The sequence below is a fragment of the Megascapheus bottae genome, chromosome 16 (genome assembly GCF_031878675.1).
Source record: "Megascapheus bottae isolate mThoBot1 chromosome 16, mThoBot2.hap1, whole genome shotgun sequence".
Taxonomy (NCBI): domain Eukaryota; kingdom Metazoa; phylum Chordata; class Mammalia; order Rodentia; family Geomyidae; genus Megascapheus; species Megascapheus bottae.
Window position 1 is genome coordinate 33,143,267 of NC_143524.1, and position 16,895 is coordinate 33,160,161.

The following is a 16,895-nucleotide window of genomic DNA, read 5'->3' on the forward strand; positions in this document are numbered from 1 at the left end:
ATTGATATGTGATTCTTGAGTCTTCTAAAACAGTAGAAAAAAGGGGGCGTGAGGAAGTTGAGAAATGGGTGTGGCATAGAGAAAGCTTTATGCAGGATTAAAAATATTAGCTTGAAAGCTTTTAAAGTCTAATTACATGTGGGAGGACTGTTTTTATTTGCTGTTTACCTTTGATCTATTGCTATTTTTGGCAGAGTGGGACCACTTTTGTGAAAATGTTTATGGTTTCTTCATTTAAGGTGAAGATACCGGTTTGAAGTTACCTTGTAAGTCTGAGAATTTTTCTCAAAAAGTAATTATAAAAACTAATATTGCTATTTGGTCTTGGTTCCCAGGCTAATAGCAAGTTTCCCTAGATATTATTTCTATTGAATGTATAAGTGATATACTGGACTTTAAATGTAGCTTCATTGTTTTAGGATTTATCCAGATATTATGTCTACATATACCTGTAAGACTAAGGAAAGAACTGGGCTTGGTGGCTTACTCCTGTAATCATAGGTATTCAGAAGGCTGAGATCTGATGATCAGGGTTCAAAGCTAGCCCAGGCACTAAAGTCCCTGAAACTCAACTCCAGTCAACCGCCAGAAAACCGGAAATGGTGCTGTGGCCCAAGGAGTAGGGCAGTAGCTTTGAGCTGAAGAGCACAGGGACAATGCCCAGGCCCGAAGTTCAAGTCCCCTAATTGACAAAAAAAAAAAAAAAAAAAAAAAAAGACAAGAAAAAGAGCCTGGCGCAGTGGCTCATGCCTATAATCCTAGCTGCTCAAGAAGCTGAGATCTGAGGATGAAGGTTCAAAGCCAGCCAGGGCACAAAAGTACCTGAGACTCTTATTTCCAATTAAGCTCTAAAAAAATGGGATGTGGGGCTTGGCTCAAGGGTAGGGCGGTGGCCTTGAGCTGAAGAGCTCAGGGAAAAAGCCCAGGCCTAGAGGTAGGATGGTAGCCTTGAACAGAAGAGCTCAGGGACAGCACCCAGGCCAAGTTCAAGCCCCATGACCCACTGGAGAAAAAAAAAAAGAAACTTGGAGTTCACTCTCTAATGTTAACATTTTTTGTGTGTGAAATTATGCTTTACTTTATAAAACTTGCATACTTACATAAACATATACAGATATATGATTGATTTTCACATATATATGATTTTTGTAAGTTGCTTCTTAGTGTACATGCTAAATTTTTGTTCAGAATTGAATTGTGACCAGCTTATTATTTTAATAAATATAGTTTATATTCTAAGTTTAAATGGTTGTAGAGCAGTACTGTATCTATGCACCAAAACTTGCTATCCAATCAGTGAAATCTTTCCAATTTTTTTTTTTTTTTTTTGCCAGTCCTGGGCTTGAGCTCAGGGCCTGAGCACTGTCCTTGGACTTTCTCAAGGCTAGCACTCTACCACTTGAGCCTCAGCACCATTTCCGGCTTTTGTCTATGTATGTGGTACCAAGGAATCGAACCCGGGTCTTAGTGCATGCTAGGCAAGCACTTTAACCACTAGGCCAAACTCCCGGCCGTCTTTCCAATTTTTGACTATTATAAAAATGTTGTAATAAACACAAACATTACATGTGATATATGTTTTATTTTTGTGATTAGTTTCTTAGTTTTCATTTTGAAAGTAGCATAGTAGATTCAAAGCGTATCAACACTGAGTTCTTTTTTTTAATACTTCAACTAAATTTTAATGAGACATTAAAATAAGTTCTAGAAATAAACACAAGAACATTGTACTCAAAAGTAGTGAAGACCAAGAACACTGCAACTGAACACTGACTTCTTAATAGTTTCTGTTAAGAAAATTTAGCTGTTAAGAAAATTGTTCAGAAAATTAGTCTCAATTTAAAATTCAATGACATAATGAAATTCCATTTTTCCTCCTTTATCACCAATACCACTTCAACAACCAGATTAAAAATATTTTGCTGCCACCGTAAAAAAGTTTTATTTTATTAATTATCTGGGAGTTCAGTATTTTATGTTGTTATGTTTTATATTTCTTCATTGAACATCTTTAATTTTTTTTTTTTTGCCAGTCCTGAGCTTGGGCTCAGGGCCTGAGCACTGTTCTTTGACTTTCTCAAGGCTAGAACTCTACCACTTGAGCCACAGCACCATTTCTGGATTTATTCTATGTATGTGAGACTGAGGAATTGAACCCAGGTCTTTGTGCATGCTAGGCAATCACTCTGCCACTAGGCCAAACTCCCAGCCTTCTTTAAATTTTTTTATGTATCTAAAAATTTATTTACTTATTTATTTTTTAAATTATACTTAAGTAGTTACACAAGAGAATTGCCATTTAATGAAGCGGTTTACAATTACAAAGAATTTGTACAAAGGGCTTTCAACGTATTATGCCAATTTATATGTTAATGAATCTTGATCAATGCACCCCTTCTGTTATTTTCTACCTATATTTATTTCACCCTCATCTATCCCTATGTTACCTGGTCCTATTTTCACTTATGTACATTGACTTTTGTGAATGTATTTTCCCACCATTCATCTTTCTATTTGCCTGTGTATTTTATGTTGAAGTGTAGAAACACTTTAAAATATTTTTTAGTAAACTAAGGAGGCAAAAAATATTTGACAATTAAAGGGATGGAGCACATTAACAACCATAGTTAGATGTAAAAATCTGTAGCATAAGTTGGATTATTGACTTAAATGTTTGAGATGTGGATATATTACTTCAGGTTGCTTATTTATTCTTGACTTCTCTGAATGGGAAAGTACGTACTTCAATAGTTTTTTCTTTCGAATAATGACCTCCCCGGCACCAGAATGAATTTTCTTTTTGTTGTTTGCTCTTGACTTTACCAACAGTGCAAATCAGTTGATAATGAGATTCAAAGTTGTTTTTACCTTAGGTGGCAGGATCTTGACAAGTAAGATTTATTGACTTTGTTAGTATATATTAGAATATTTTTAGCCCTAAACGTGTGGAATCTAACTTGTTTCAAGATTTGAAGTATTTCCAGTGTTAGTTTTCTTAATTGAATTTAAAAAAATTAAAGTTGAATTAGTAAAAATGTAGATCTATGTTTGCCTGAATATTTTCTGGTTTTCCTTTATCGTCTTCCTCCATGTTTACAGGACAGTGAAGGGATGTACCTTGCACAATTCCAACTTACTGTTTAAAAGAATAATTATCAGCAAAACAATTCCCAGTATTTTTTTTTTTAAAGCATATGTAGGGCTGGAAGTGAGACTAGTGGTAAAGTGATTGCCTAGCATGCACGAAGCCCTGGGTTCGATTCCTCAGTACCACATACTCAGAAAAAGCCCAAAGTGGTGCTATGGCTCAAGTGGCAGAGCACTAACCTTGAGCAAAATTGTCCAAGAACAGTGCCCAGGAAAAAAAATTATAGGTACTAAAAATCTTTTTAGTTTTGCAGCATTTTTTTTTTTTTTTGCTAGTCCTGGGCTTGAGCTCAGGGCCTGAGCACTGTCCTTGGACTTTCTCAAGGCTAGAGCTTGTTACCAAGGAATCGAACCTGGGTCTTCATACATTCTAGGCAAGCACTCTACCACTAGGCCAAACTCCCGGCCCAGTGTACAGCATTTTTTAAGTTTTATTTTGTAAGCATCTTCACAAAGAAATTATGCTTTAAAACTCAGGAAAAGGTAAAATGTGAAAATAGCTTTCTTTTCAGGACTAGTATCCTGCAGCATTTGGATAGTTCACATAGTGTGCTCAAGTAGAGTTTTATGCTATCTCAGATAAAATTATCATCCTGGATCCCAGAAACACCAGAAAGCCATGGGAAAAAAGAACATAATTCCAAAACTGATTGTGCTGTCTTCCCTTTACTTCTTCCATCTGTGGAAGAGGGCCTTGAAAAATTGCTGAGAACTAATGAAACTGATATGAGAAAAGTCTGAGGATCATTTCCCATAAAAAGAAGGAAAGCAAATAAGTCCAATGGCTATAATAGCCAGGATACTTAAAGTTATCCAGGACTTAATTATCAATCAAAATTAGAAAATGAAAGTTGGTAAAAACATATTTTAGGGTCTGGAAAAAGGCTGAAATAGCTATTTACCTTATACCCTAAGTTAAATTTAGATGCAAATACCTAATCAATTAAGGATATTGCTTTCTCTAATGGAAAAGTTGAGCATAGAGGTTCCTACAAATGGTGATCAAGAGTGAATTTTCAGAATAAAATTTCTTTAAAGCTAGTTAACTTTAACCTAGATGTTTACTTAGCTGCGTTTTGCAAATGTAGAATGAATCAAACCAGGCTGCCAGGCAAGTTTGCCCTAAATTGGAAACTCAAACTCCATTCTTAACTTTCATTTGAACACCACTCATAGCCCTCTTCACATTCTTGAAAGAATACAATCTCTGCAACAAAAGTTTCATTGTTTCTTATGGAATTAAGTGTTCTGTATTTAGACCAAACAATAAAATAAAATACCAAAATGCTTTCTGATGGTGGTGGTTCTGGAGAGAGGAAACCATAGATGCTGAGAGACACGAAGTGGCTCATTGTGCTAGTTACATTTTTATAAGGCTTGCTCTGTGTGTTTGAGTTGCATCTGTTACCTCTTTAGCCCAAACCAAAGTTTGTGTAAGTGAAAGAATTTTGGATTGAGTTGGGGCTTATATGGGATACATTGTACATAGGCTCAGCATATAATGGATACCACACTTTAGGTCAACAACTGCCTCATGTCTTAAGAATTAGATATGTAAGGAACTCTTGCTGAGCTTATTTGAGATATTCTTTATGAACCTGTTTTATTCTAACATGTAACAATAAGTTAAACAATTTTTACAGATGTATTTTGTCTTACCCCCTTTACCAAAAAATCTCCCTTTTGATTTTACCTATACTTTTTTTTTTTTTTGCCAGTCCTGGGCCTTGAGCTCAGGACCTGAGCACTGTCCTTGGACTTTCCTCAAGGCTAGAACTCTACCACTTGAGCCACAGTACCACATCTGGCTTTTTTTCTATGTATGTGGTACTGAGGAAGCTTCGTGCATGCTAGGCAAGCACTCTACCACTAGGCCAAACTCCTGGCCCCATTTTACCCTATACTTTTAAGCACTACCTTATTGTTGATATTCTTAAGAAAAAGACATTAGAGAGGGATGTGTTATCTTCTCATTCTACATCTAGAATCTAATAGTTTTATTTGGCAGCATAGTCTTAACAAAATTTGCTAGAGCAGGTGAATAAATGACTTGAGTAAAAATAGTGTTATTTGTAGCCAGAATGTGTATTTTTCTCTTGTTTTTAATTATTTATTTATTGTAAAGGTGATGTGCAGAGGGGTTACAGTTACAAAAGTCAGGTGTTGGGTACATTTCTTTTTGATTAGTGTCACCTTATCCCTCATTTTCTCCCAGTTTTTTCCCCTCCCGACTCCTTTCACCCACAACTTGTATAGTTCATTTTCAACATAGTGTCTAGGAGTATCACTGCTTAATTAGTTTATGCTTGTTCTACCATTTCTGTGCTTCTACTTACCCTCCCCAAATCAGATAGACATATAAGATAAAAGATACAGAAGTCAAATTGTACAGAATATATATTTTCTTTATATAACATAAATGCAGTTGACATCCTTTCTCATTTCATTTTGTATCTGTATTTTCAGGTCACTTTCATGAATTCAAAGGCAGTTTACCAGTGATTTCTGGGTGCTGGGGCTGATTTTTGTGTATAATTGTAAGTATTGGTTTATTTGCTATTTTCTCATTATGTAGTGCAATAGTTATAGCTTATATATAAATAAACTCATTTGGTGCATGAATTTTGATTAGAGATTTTTGCCTTTTGGTAACTGTGTTACAAATATTGATAGCTTTTAATTTTGGGGGGAGGAATATAGAAAAAATGCCAACTCATGATAAGGCCTATTTGTTGCGATTTCCATCGAAAGAATACAATGCAAGCCCCATTACAATAAACCTAGAAAATGCATTTCTTAGTTTTGGAAAATAGATATCAATTGTAGAAATGGATTACCTTAAAGATTCTATTCTGTATACACATGAATAATTTACCCTGATAACTTCTTACATCTTTTGGTTATCTGGACTTGAAAAGTGCTATGTGCCTGTGCTCAGAGAAAAAGATGTGAGATGATACAGAATTCAAAGAGCTGTCAGTGCAGAAGATTATGTACTAAGGATCCAAAGACTCATTTGGTGAATGTGTTATGAATATCAAAATGGTGGGATTCTTGCTCTCTTTTTGGCATCCCTGAAACACTTTTATATTTAAAATGGTATTTTGGAGAACAAAGTGCTCTTTCTCAGGAAGTAAAGTAAATTTTCAGAAAAAAATGCAGTAAACTGGAAGAGAGATCTATTGAAAGTCCACTAAATGAATGCATGTATTAATATATACACATATATTTATTATATAGAAATAGTTGAGAGTATTTGGCAGGCATTAAAAGGTCTCTGTGTATAAGCAAGCCCCTATTTAAGAAACTCCAGCTTAAAATATGTGTACATTCCTATATATCATTGGTATCTAAAGGGCTATATGATAAGAATAAAGGCAGTTAAAACATAGGAAACTTTCTCTTTATTAGTGTACTGTTATACTGAAGCCTTAGAAAATGTACTTCTAGGAAAGTATTAGAAAAAACTGATGTGGTAAGTTAGAGTTCAGGTGATTCAGTATTTAAGCAGAAAGCAGTGATAAATTATTTGACATTTGGCTTTACCTTTCTCTTAGTTGGTAGCATTCATTGTGACAAACCAATTTTTTAATAAAATAGTTGTTCATGCTTAATATATAGTTTTGTACATTTTGTATATTTTTAATTCTTTAAGAATGAATGGTTATTTTAATGAAATTCTCAGTTTAATTTTATTACCTGAAGACTTCATTCTTGCTTGAAACACAATTTTGTAAACTATGCAATTCACTTAGATTAAATATAAGCTTTCAATTTGGTCAAAACATAGTGGTGAGGATTAGGTAAAGAAGAGAGAGAAAAAACTCTGAAGAGCTCTTGGTGAAAACTGAATTCTAAGAAGCTGAGAGTATACTGTTAGAAATCAAAGGAATTTTGAGCTGTCCAAATCTTATTGTAGTTGCTTTGTCTTTAAAACCAAAACAAACAAACACCAAAATAAAAAACATTTTTTTATCTTCTTCTTCATATCGTTCATTTTCTTTAGTAAGATTTTAGGATGATTAAAAGTTTTAAAATGGCTAATATAATTACCATTATTCCACGACAGGGAATTAAAATGTATTTTCTAATCACATAAAAGATTTGTTTCCTAAATTCTTCACATGTAGGTTAGCTTTGAATGAAAATGTTTTAATTATCTGAAAAAATTCCTTGTGTTCTAATAAAGAACAAGCTAAGATTAGCAGGGCCGCTATCAAAATAGCGTGCATATAGTTATTTATGGAGATTAACTTAAGCAACTCTAAAATTTTACTAAGTCAGATTATGAGACTGGAGTCATGCTAGTCCAACAGGTCTAAATAAATTATTTTCTAGAGTTGGGCATGTTCCAGTTTAAGGCATGGACCTTGGTCTTCTTTGGGTCAGTGATCTCAAGCTTTGTTTAGTCCATCTCCTGAATGCAGAACCTTTATGATTATGAGATATACTGGGATGCTATGACTGAACTAAGTGAGATGAAAGTGACATGACATTCAGAAGGTTGAGTTTTTATTTTATTCATTTATGGTGAAAATTGTTTGCCACTGAATGATTAGACAGCTAACACAGTAGAAATACTAATCTAGTCAGACAAAAGAGTAGGCTTTTATAATGAACCTTAAAGTACTCGTCCTGCAATGCTTATTTGCTATTTGATCTATGACAGAAAGTTATACCTAATGGCCACTGGGAAGCGTCTTACTAAGGTGTGCAGAAGCTGGTCTCAGAGATAAGGAAAGTGGGATATTGTTTTGCACATCAATAATGAATGGGCCACACCAAGAGTGTGTGAGAACCGATTGGAATCTAGCTACTCACATCTACCCAGGTCAAAAGAGGAACTGTGAAGGAAATGACTTTCTCTTTAGAAACTGTCTTGTTTTAGTGAAGTTTTGTTTTCCCTTCTTAAAATATTAAAAACTACCTCTCTTCCTAAAGTGGGCATGGTGAAAGAAGACTGTTTTGAAAGTTAACGTCCCACATTAACAGTTTGTCTTTAATGAAAAATAATTATGTAATTCTGACCCTTAGTTTTACCATAGTGAATAATTTATAAAACAAAATAGAACAAAACAAATGACAACTCAACCACAGAAAACAAAGGTAGTTGAGTAGATGCCTTGCTTTTCTAGTTTACCCATGCCACTTCAGTAATTTAAAAATGAATCTTTTTTAATAAAATTAAATTTCAGTTCAGGGTTTCTAATAAGAATCTCCAAAAACTGTTATTTTATTGCCTGGCACACAAAGTGATTATTTAACCCTAGGCTGGAAGTAATAGTAATAACAATACTTACATTATTAGATCATCTGATTTACTGACATTTAAATGGGTGAATTTTATAAAAACTGTGAAATGAATAGGAATTACGCTTGCAGGCCTCAAACCTGATTTGTTGTGTAAATCCAGTGCTTTTCCCATAATATCACGATGCCCTCTCTTAGAGTAAATTTCAGTTTTCTCTTTGTTGTTCTTGTCACTATCTCAATTTCACTTGATTGCTGCATAAATATTAAAAAAATTTAAGGTGGAATAAGAGATATAAGAGTTTACTACCATTTCATTTCTTCATAGTCCTGGAGCATTTGGTCCTCCTGACATTTTTCCATTCTTCTGTTTCTAAATTGCCTCATGTTATGCTAGCACTGAAAAATTTTGAATCTCAGAATTTTTTTCTTTTTGAAACAAAAAGAGTCATGAATTCATATCATTGTGGTGATTTAAAATGGAGCGAAATTTATTTCAAATGGAACACAGCTCAGATCAAAGCTCTTTTAGTAAGAGAACCAATAACTTTTTTGAAGTAGTAGGTCTAAGTACATTATCTTTAAAAAATATTATTCCAGGCTAATCTTGACATAGAGCAGGTAAATAAAAAAGATGAGCTGTGAAAATCCACAAATAGGTCTTGAATGCCATTTTCCATGACAACGGGAGCTGCCCAAAGAAAGCATTAATGCTGGGAATGTAAGGAATTTAAAATTGTACCTTCTCAGTTTTACAGTTGTGTGCTCATGTTAATTAGAGATATACTGACATTTGAAGTATCTACATTAATACACACAGCTACTATACATTTGTGAACTGTGGCCAGAAATGTACTTTAATTGAAAGGAATTTGCTAATCTGAATGTGTATATCCATTACATTTTAAGCTTTTAAGTTTTATATACTAGTACTCTTAGATACTTGTTCATTATTCTCTCTTTATATTCTGTTTTTAATTTATATGTGAAAGGACAGCCTAGTGAATTTTAATCTCCTAATGGTGTTTTGAAGTAATATTGATGGGATTTTCAGGGAAAAATGTTTTTAATAGTGTCCTTTATTTGCTGTAGTTTTGAACCTCTCTTCCATCTCTGACTTTCTCAATTGTTGGTTTTTCTTTCAAACCTTTAAAATGGACTGCCAGTGAAAGAAGGTAGGAATTAGATTTATGGAATTTGTTTTACTACCTATATTTAAGCCCCCCAAAGCTATTCTTTATAGTTTTAGCCAGAAAGGCCTAGAGACCTCTTGATGAGATGAGTGATGAAAGGATATTCTGGTTTTTCCAGTAGAGCTAAATTTTATCTCTGTTTTATGTCAAAATATGTGTTTTAATTTTTGGTTTGTAAATATATTTGCAAGCTTGATGCCTTCTTCAGGTCATTTTCAGCTCTAGAGTTTTATTCTGTCTGTATTACACTGAAAATAAGACCTTACCACTATTTTTTTTGCAAGCCTGTATTTCTTAAGAATCTGCCTGTCAAGATTTTTTTTAAACTTAATTGTTTTGTGCTTGTTGTCAAATGAAATTCCCTACTTACTTTTTGGACTAATCCCTAAGTATTACACAATACCTTTTTGCAGTACCAGAACAAACTGCTCCAAAAAGTTAGTAATACTCAGGATTTGTTTCATTAAATTATTTTATTGACATAATTAAATACTGAGACCTGGGACCATTAAAACTTACTCAGTACTATTATTATTATGGATGATTTTACTCTTCATTACTTCCCCACCCCCTCACTATACCAAGTTTCTCTGTTACTTATTCTTTCATGTTGCTTACTGCATATTGTGCCATCACAGCACATTTGGTAATTTCAAGTTAATTGCTCAATTATCAGTGATAGTCATGAAGCACTTGAAACATGCGCAGTGGAAGATATTTAAAATTTCAAAATAAGTTGATGTGTCATAATCTTAAATGTGAAACATGCCAATATCTGCAGGCATAAAAATACACAGCCTGAGCTAGGCATTTCAGGGAAGGCAAGAACCTACTCTTAAAATCAGGGCTTTTGTCTGGTACTGAAATGTTTCATTTTCGCTAATTTCAAAAACATGTCTAAATTTGATCTTGATTTACTCTCAACTCTAAAAATTTGGAGATGACTTATCAAAGAAAAGAGAAGTAAAACTATTGATTTTGTTTGAGTGTTTAGCTAGACAATCATATATTCACCAAAAAATGGAATTTGGTATAAGGTGTATCTGTATCGGAGGCCAATCAAAAAAGTTGAGTCATTAAAGGCACAAAACCATTTTGGTGTTTTTTTCTTTTTCTTGGTTAGATGAGCTTATAATCAGATAATGGTGTATAGTGTAGATTGTATATTGATAGTTTATTAATACTGAAATCTAAAAAAAGCAAAAAAAAGAAACAAAATGTCTGAAGAACCAGGGCACGTAGAGAACTTATTTTGAATCCTACATGGTAATAATCTCAGCTGCCTGAAGGTAACTTACACATTGTGACAAAATAATTACTGTAGCTCTTTTGGCAATGAGGCAAATATCATGACACATTTTTGCATTAGTATTCATTTATGGCTTTTTCTAAACTAATGTAGTGCCAGTCCCCATCCCCACCCCCCTTTTTAAGATACTATTATGGTTCCTTCACATTTTTATGGTACTGTAGTAAAGCTGAATTTACTGGCTACATTTGAAGGTAGAGTAGAGCTGCACAAGAGTGAACATTAAAATGATTCAGTGCCCATTGGAGAAAAATTCTTCTTAACTTGATATTGGAAACAATGTGGGACTTGGGGGCAGTTTTCTAAGCATTGCTAATAAATTTGAATATTCCCCCTAAAAGCTGTTCTTGTTTTTAAACAAAGAAGATAGGTCTAATATTTTTATAGTGTTCTTAAATAACTTTCCTCCTAATATTGAAAGGATTTTAAATACAGCTGAAGAAGGGGCAACAGAGCCATTATTTGAGCTGACTAGTGTCTCAAATATATAGAGGAGTACCAGCAATGCACCAATTGTGGAGAGCTAACCATTGTTTTATGAAATATAATTTTCTTATAATTCAGAATGTAAAGTTATAGATTGGTACAATTTTTTTTTGGCCAGTACTGGGGCTTGAACTAAGGGCCTGAACGCTGTGCTGTCCTTGGGCTTTCCTCAAGGCTAGCACTCTACCACTTGAGCCACAGCACCACTTCCAGCTTTTTTCTTTTTTAATAATTTTTTATTGTGATTAATAGAAGGGTTACATTATATTCACCAGATAGAAGATGCATTACTTCACAAACATTGCTACCCTTTCTTATGACATGGTCGCACTCTACCACTTGAGCCACAGCACCACTTCCAGCTTTTTTCTATGTATGTGGTACTGAGGAAATGAACCTGGGCCTTGGTGCATGCTAAGCAAGCATTCTACCACTAGGCCAAACTCCCTACCCTGCTATAGATATTTTTGTAACTATTTAGTTTATAAAAATTCTTTGAATAATCCACAAAATTTCCTTTATGTTTATGCCACCATATATCACTTTCAACACATAGCTTTATATGTTTTAGAAATATATGTTTATGTATACATATTTTATAAGTATATATATTATGTTATTTTAGAATTCTGGTATCAATATTATTTCACCAAAATGTTGCCAGTTTCAAAGTATCACATGTGAGTTAATTACCAGTGAATATAAAATATTTTATTATTTTTTTGGAATATTACTTAAGTAGTTCTTGCTGGAACTTTCTATAAAACACTAGCAATTATATCAAAAATATTAATTTACAAGGTTGTTGAGACTCTGAGATCAATGCCATAAAAATGTCTATCTTCTTTTTCTTTCATCCTGGGGAAATTCTACTATCATCTTATGCTGTTATCTTCAGAAACATAGGTATATCCTGATTGTTTTTTAAGTTTCTGCTCATCGTATGTGTTTCTAGTATATTTCTTGTGTTCACTTTTTCAGATGGACCCTTAATTTAGGAATTTGTGCTGCTAACTTGAGTTTTGATAGCTGCATATCTGTTGAGGTTGAGCATTTCCTGGAGAAGTGTGTCGCTATGGGAGTTTTTAGCCTATTAAATACCAGGCATTTGGGTTTGGTTTTGTCTTTTATTAGTGACCTTGATTTTGCAGAATGATTTTGATTTTGTTATGAGTACATATGATTTTTGAGTGTTTTTGTCTTGATTAATTTTTCTTTTGAAAAAGAGCATGTTTGGTCATTTTTCTTTCTGGTTTTACTTAAAAACAACAACACCCCATACCCACCCACACCCAAACACCTTATTATGTATTTCTATTCTGCTGTCCCAGAAAGGAAAAAATGTAAATAAGGTGGTAATAAGTGCAAGCTTTATTCAATTTCAAATGCAGAAAGGCCTCATTGTATATGGACTCTCAGCAGTGCTAGGTAGTATTTGAGATCAATACAGTAAGCTTTGTAGGTGTGATATGGTCAAACAGGAAATATCTTTCTGATATGTTGATTTCTTGTGGTTAAATCTTAGTCAACTTTAAATGTTTGATATTAACTCCTAAGAATGTACAAGCAACAAATTTCTATGATATGAAGCTATACCCATCTTTCTCTGGGCCAAATAACTTTGGGCATATGAAAATTTATCATTCACAGAGCCTCATTTACTTGAAAGTTACTATCACAACAAGAAGTTGTCTGATCAGGCTATTCTCCCGCTCCTTTTCCCTGGGCCTCTTCCTCTTTCTTTTCCTCTTACTTTTGTCTACTGCTCCCTCTCTTTTTTCCTTCTTATTTTAATGAGTCCAGGACTCAAACGAAGGGCTTTGTGTGTGTTGTAAGGGCTTTACCAGTAAGCACATAAACACATATTATATAAGCAACATATATAATTCAAATCAATGCAAGCATAAATGCAACAACTTTCAATAGATTTGTGAAAATAAAACATGCACACAGAATTTAGTTACTTTAAAAACTTTCTCAGATAAAGAGATGATTGTGGCTCCTAGGCTATATTGCTGTATTTTGTTCTTGTTCATAGAAAATATAATTGCAGCAAATATTATGCTTGAAATGCAAGCTTTCTTTTACTTGTCTTTTTCTAGATAAGAAGGATAGTAAGAAAAGGCTTACTGCAATAAAACTTTAAAGTAGACCTTTTCAATAAAATGGAATAAAATCAAGTTGATTTTGTAGAGAGTCATTGTCATTTATATTACCTTATAATTCAGAATAGCATTAACATCCATTCATTTATTCTCTTTGTAACAGTATGGATTCAGGAATCTTCTAGATAAGACAGAATTTAAAGTAGAAAGTAAAAAAAATTAGTACTCAGAGGTTTACATTCTGTTAATGTGAGAAGATAAAATATGTATATACATAAAAGACAAAAAAGATAATCATGGCCATTTAGAATAAGCAACCATGGTGCTAGGAGTGGAAGCAGCAGCATAGATTATTCCAATTTCCCTTCCCCCTCCCTTCTCTAACTGACTCACTTGAGCCACTATACTCCACAGTCCAACTCCTGCCGAGTCCCAGAAACAAGACTAGAGTCCTCCAGAGGAGGAACCTGATGAGATGAAGCAAGACTATCAAGAGGCAGAAGGGAATTCTCACTGTGGCAGATGAAGAGTAGTTAAAGGCCAAGTTTTGTAGCCTACAACAAGAGCGAGACGGCGCCTTCTTCTACAAGAAGGCCAAAGATACTTTGGCCCAGGAGGTGACAATATGACAAATAAAACCAGAGCAGCTATGTGCAGTACCAGAGAGAAACTTGATCATTGCCAATGGATACTTATCACCTGCATTATCAGCCCTAGAGAAAGCCCTCACGTGTGAACCACACTTTCCTATTCCTCACCCACTTTTATATATCATAGGTAGGGATGGAATGGGTACCTAATCAGACTTCATCTTGCTTGCTAAGAAAAACTGATTCTTCAGGAGCTGCTGAGAATTTAACGCAGGTTGGAGAGGGGCTCAGCATTCATTTCCTTGGTTAAATTGAGACTTCTATGCCCTCATTGTAGCCCAGGTAAAGACCCATAAATAGCCAAGACTAGAATTAGATAATGTTACAAACTTCTGTGAGAAACTGGAAGAAACATTCTTTTCAGAAGAGAATCTACCTTCATTGGTTCAGCTGAGCCTTGGAGTAATGTGGCATGTTTAATATTGAAAGGTTAACTGTGCATAGTTGGGAAACGTAGGTAGACTGAGATATGTTTTCTGTGCATCTAAGTATTTTGTCCATTTGACTACTGTTGCTCCATGATTCTATTATGACAGAATGAGAAAATCCTCAGGTAGGAAAGCTAACTTCTTTCCTTAAACTACAGTGCTCATATTACCTCCTTTTCCTACAACTTTCTCAGGCTCTCAAAAATGTAAAGATTGATGATAATTATTTTATGAAAAATAATTCCTCTTTTGTCTTTCTCTCATCGTTCCCTTCCCTTTCCTTTCCTTCTCCCTTTCCCTTTCTTTTCTGTCCTTTCTCCTTTCCCCTTCCCTCTATTTTCCCCTTTCATCTCTCTTTTCTTTTTAAAAAATTCTTTTCCCTCCCTCCTTTCTTTCTTTCCTTGGACTTTTTTCCTTCCTTCCTCCTTCCCTCTCTTTCTTTCTTTCTTTCCTTCTTTCCTTCTTTCTTCCTTCCTTCCTTCCTCCCTCCCTTCCTCCCTGTCTCCCTCCCTTCCATGTATGTGGTACTGAGGAATCGAACCTAGGTCTTCATGCATGCTAGGCAAGCACTCTACCACTAGGCCAAATTCCCAGGCTAAACTGAATTTCTTTACTATCTATAGATGTATTTAGGTTGCTTACATCATTTAAGTTATACACTTTTGGTTCATTTTATGTAAGTTGTTAAGTCTATTGGCATGGACTTGTTTATAATATATACTTACATATTTATTTATTTGCCAGTCCTGGGGCTTTCTCAAGGCTAGAGCTCTACCACTTGAGTTACAACACCTCTTTCAGCTTTTTCTATGTATATGGTACTGAGAAATTGAACCTGGGTCTTCATGTGGTAGGCAAGCACTCTACCATTAGGCAAACTTCCAGCCCATACACTTACATTTTATTATTTCTATTTTTCTTTTTGTTGTTTCCTTTTCTCTGTTCTTTGGTTTTGATTTGCTTTTCTATTTCTAATTCCTTGAGGCAAAGCTGAGACCATTGCCTTGAGACTTAAAAAAATTAATGCTATACATTTACTTCTAAATACTGCCTTAGCTGCATCCCACATTTTTTATTTTTAAATTATCTTTGAGTAGTTGTACAGAAGAGTAGTCATTTCATAAAATGGTTTGTGAATACAATGTACCTTGACCAATTTCACCCCTTTCAACATTCTCACCTACCCCTCCTCTATCTACCCATTCCTTCCTTAAAAAATTATTTTATTTTATTGTGATCCTCTGCGAGGACTATCCTAGACATATGTCGGTATTACAAATGAGGGAAACCAGGGAGGCTATGTTTCTTTGGGTGCGGCTTACTTAATATGACTATTTCCAAGTCTTTCCATTTCCTTGCAAATGGGATGATGTCATTCTTTCTGATGGAAGCACAGAACTCCATTTTGTGTATATACCACATTTTCGTGATCCATTCATCCACTGAGGGACATCTGGGTTGGTTCTATACTTCTCTGGTGAGGAAATAAGAATAGCCGATAGATGACATCTCTGTCCATAAAAGAAATGCAAATCAAAAGTACATTGAGATTCCACCTCACACCAGTTAGAATGGCCATTATCAAGAAAACAAATAACAGCAGATACTGGTGGGGATATGGCCAAAAAGGAATACTACTGCACTATAGGTGGGAATATAAATTGATTCAACCACTCTGGAGAACAGCATGTATGTTTCTAAAAGACTAAGCATAGAACTCCCCAATGATCCAGCAATCTCACTCCTGGGCACTTACCCAGATGGTCACAAAGGCCACACTGAAGCTAGCACAACTATGTTCATTGCAGCATTAGTTATCATAGCTAAGATTTGGAACCAACCCAGATGCCCCTCAATGATTGGATCCCTCCTTTTTTTGTTGGTCATGGAGCTTGAACCCTGGGCCTGGGTGCTGTCCTTGAGTTCTTCAGATCAAGGCTACTGCCCTATCTCTGGGCCTGGGTACGGTCCCTGAGCTCTTCACCTCAAGGTTACTGCCCTACCCCTTGAGCCGTAGCCCCATTTCCTGTTTTCTTTCTTTCTTTCTTCCTTCCTTCCTTCCTTCTTTTCTTTTCTTTTCTTTTCTTTTCTTTTCTTTTCTTTTCTTTTCTTTTTGTGGGTCATGGGGCTTGGACTCTGGGCCTGGGCATTGTCCTTGAGCTCATCTCAAGGCTACCACCCTACCCCTGGGCCTGGGCATTGTCCCAGAGCTTTTCAGCTCAGCCTTACCCCTTGAACCACAACATCACTTCTGGTTTTCTGGTGGTTAATTGGAGATGAAAGTATTATGGACTCTAGTGCCTGGGCAGGCTTTGAACCACGATCCT

At 34.9% G+C, this 16,895-nt stretch overlaps 1 protein-coding gene across 3 annotated transcripts in view; it reads left to right on the forward strand.

Moving 5' to 3' along the window:
* The window catches only part of Sox6 (SRY-box transcription factor 6), a 559,138-nt gene that overhangs the window by 115,451 nt on the left and 426,792 nt on the right, over positions 1-16,895 (forward strand). For all 3 annotated transcript variants that reach the window (XM_090348077.1, XM_090348078.1, XM_090348079.1), the window contains one exon: positions 5,614-5,684. The gene's annotated coding sequence lies outside the window, so the exon portion shown is untranslated. The remainder of the gene's footprint in view (positions 1-5,613; positions 5,685-16,895) is intronic.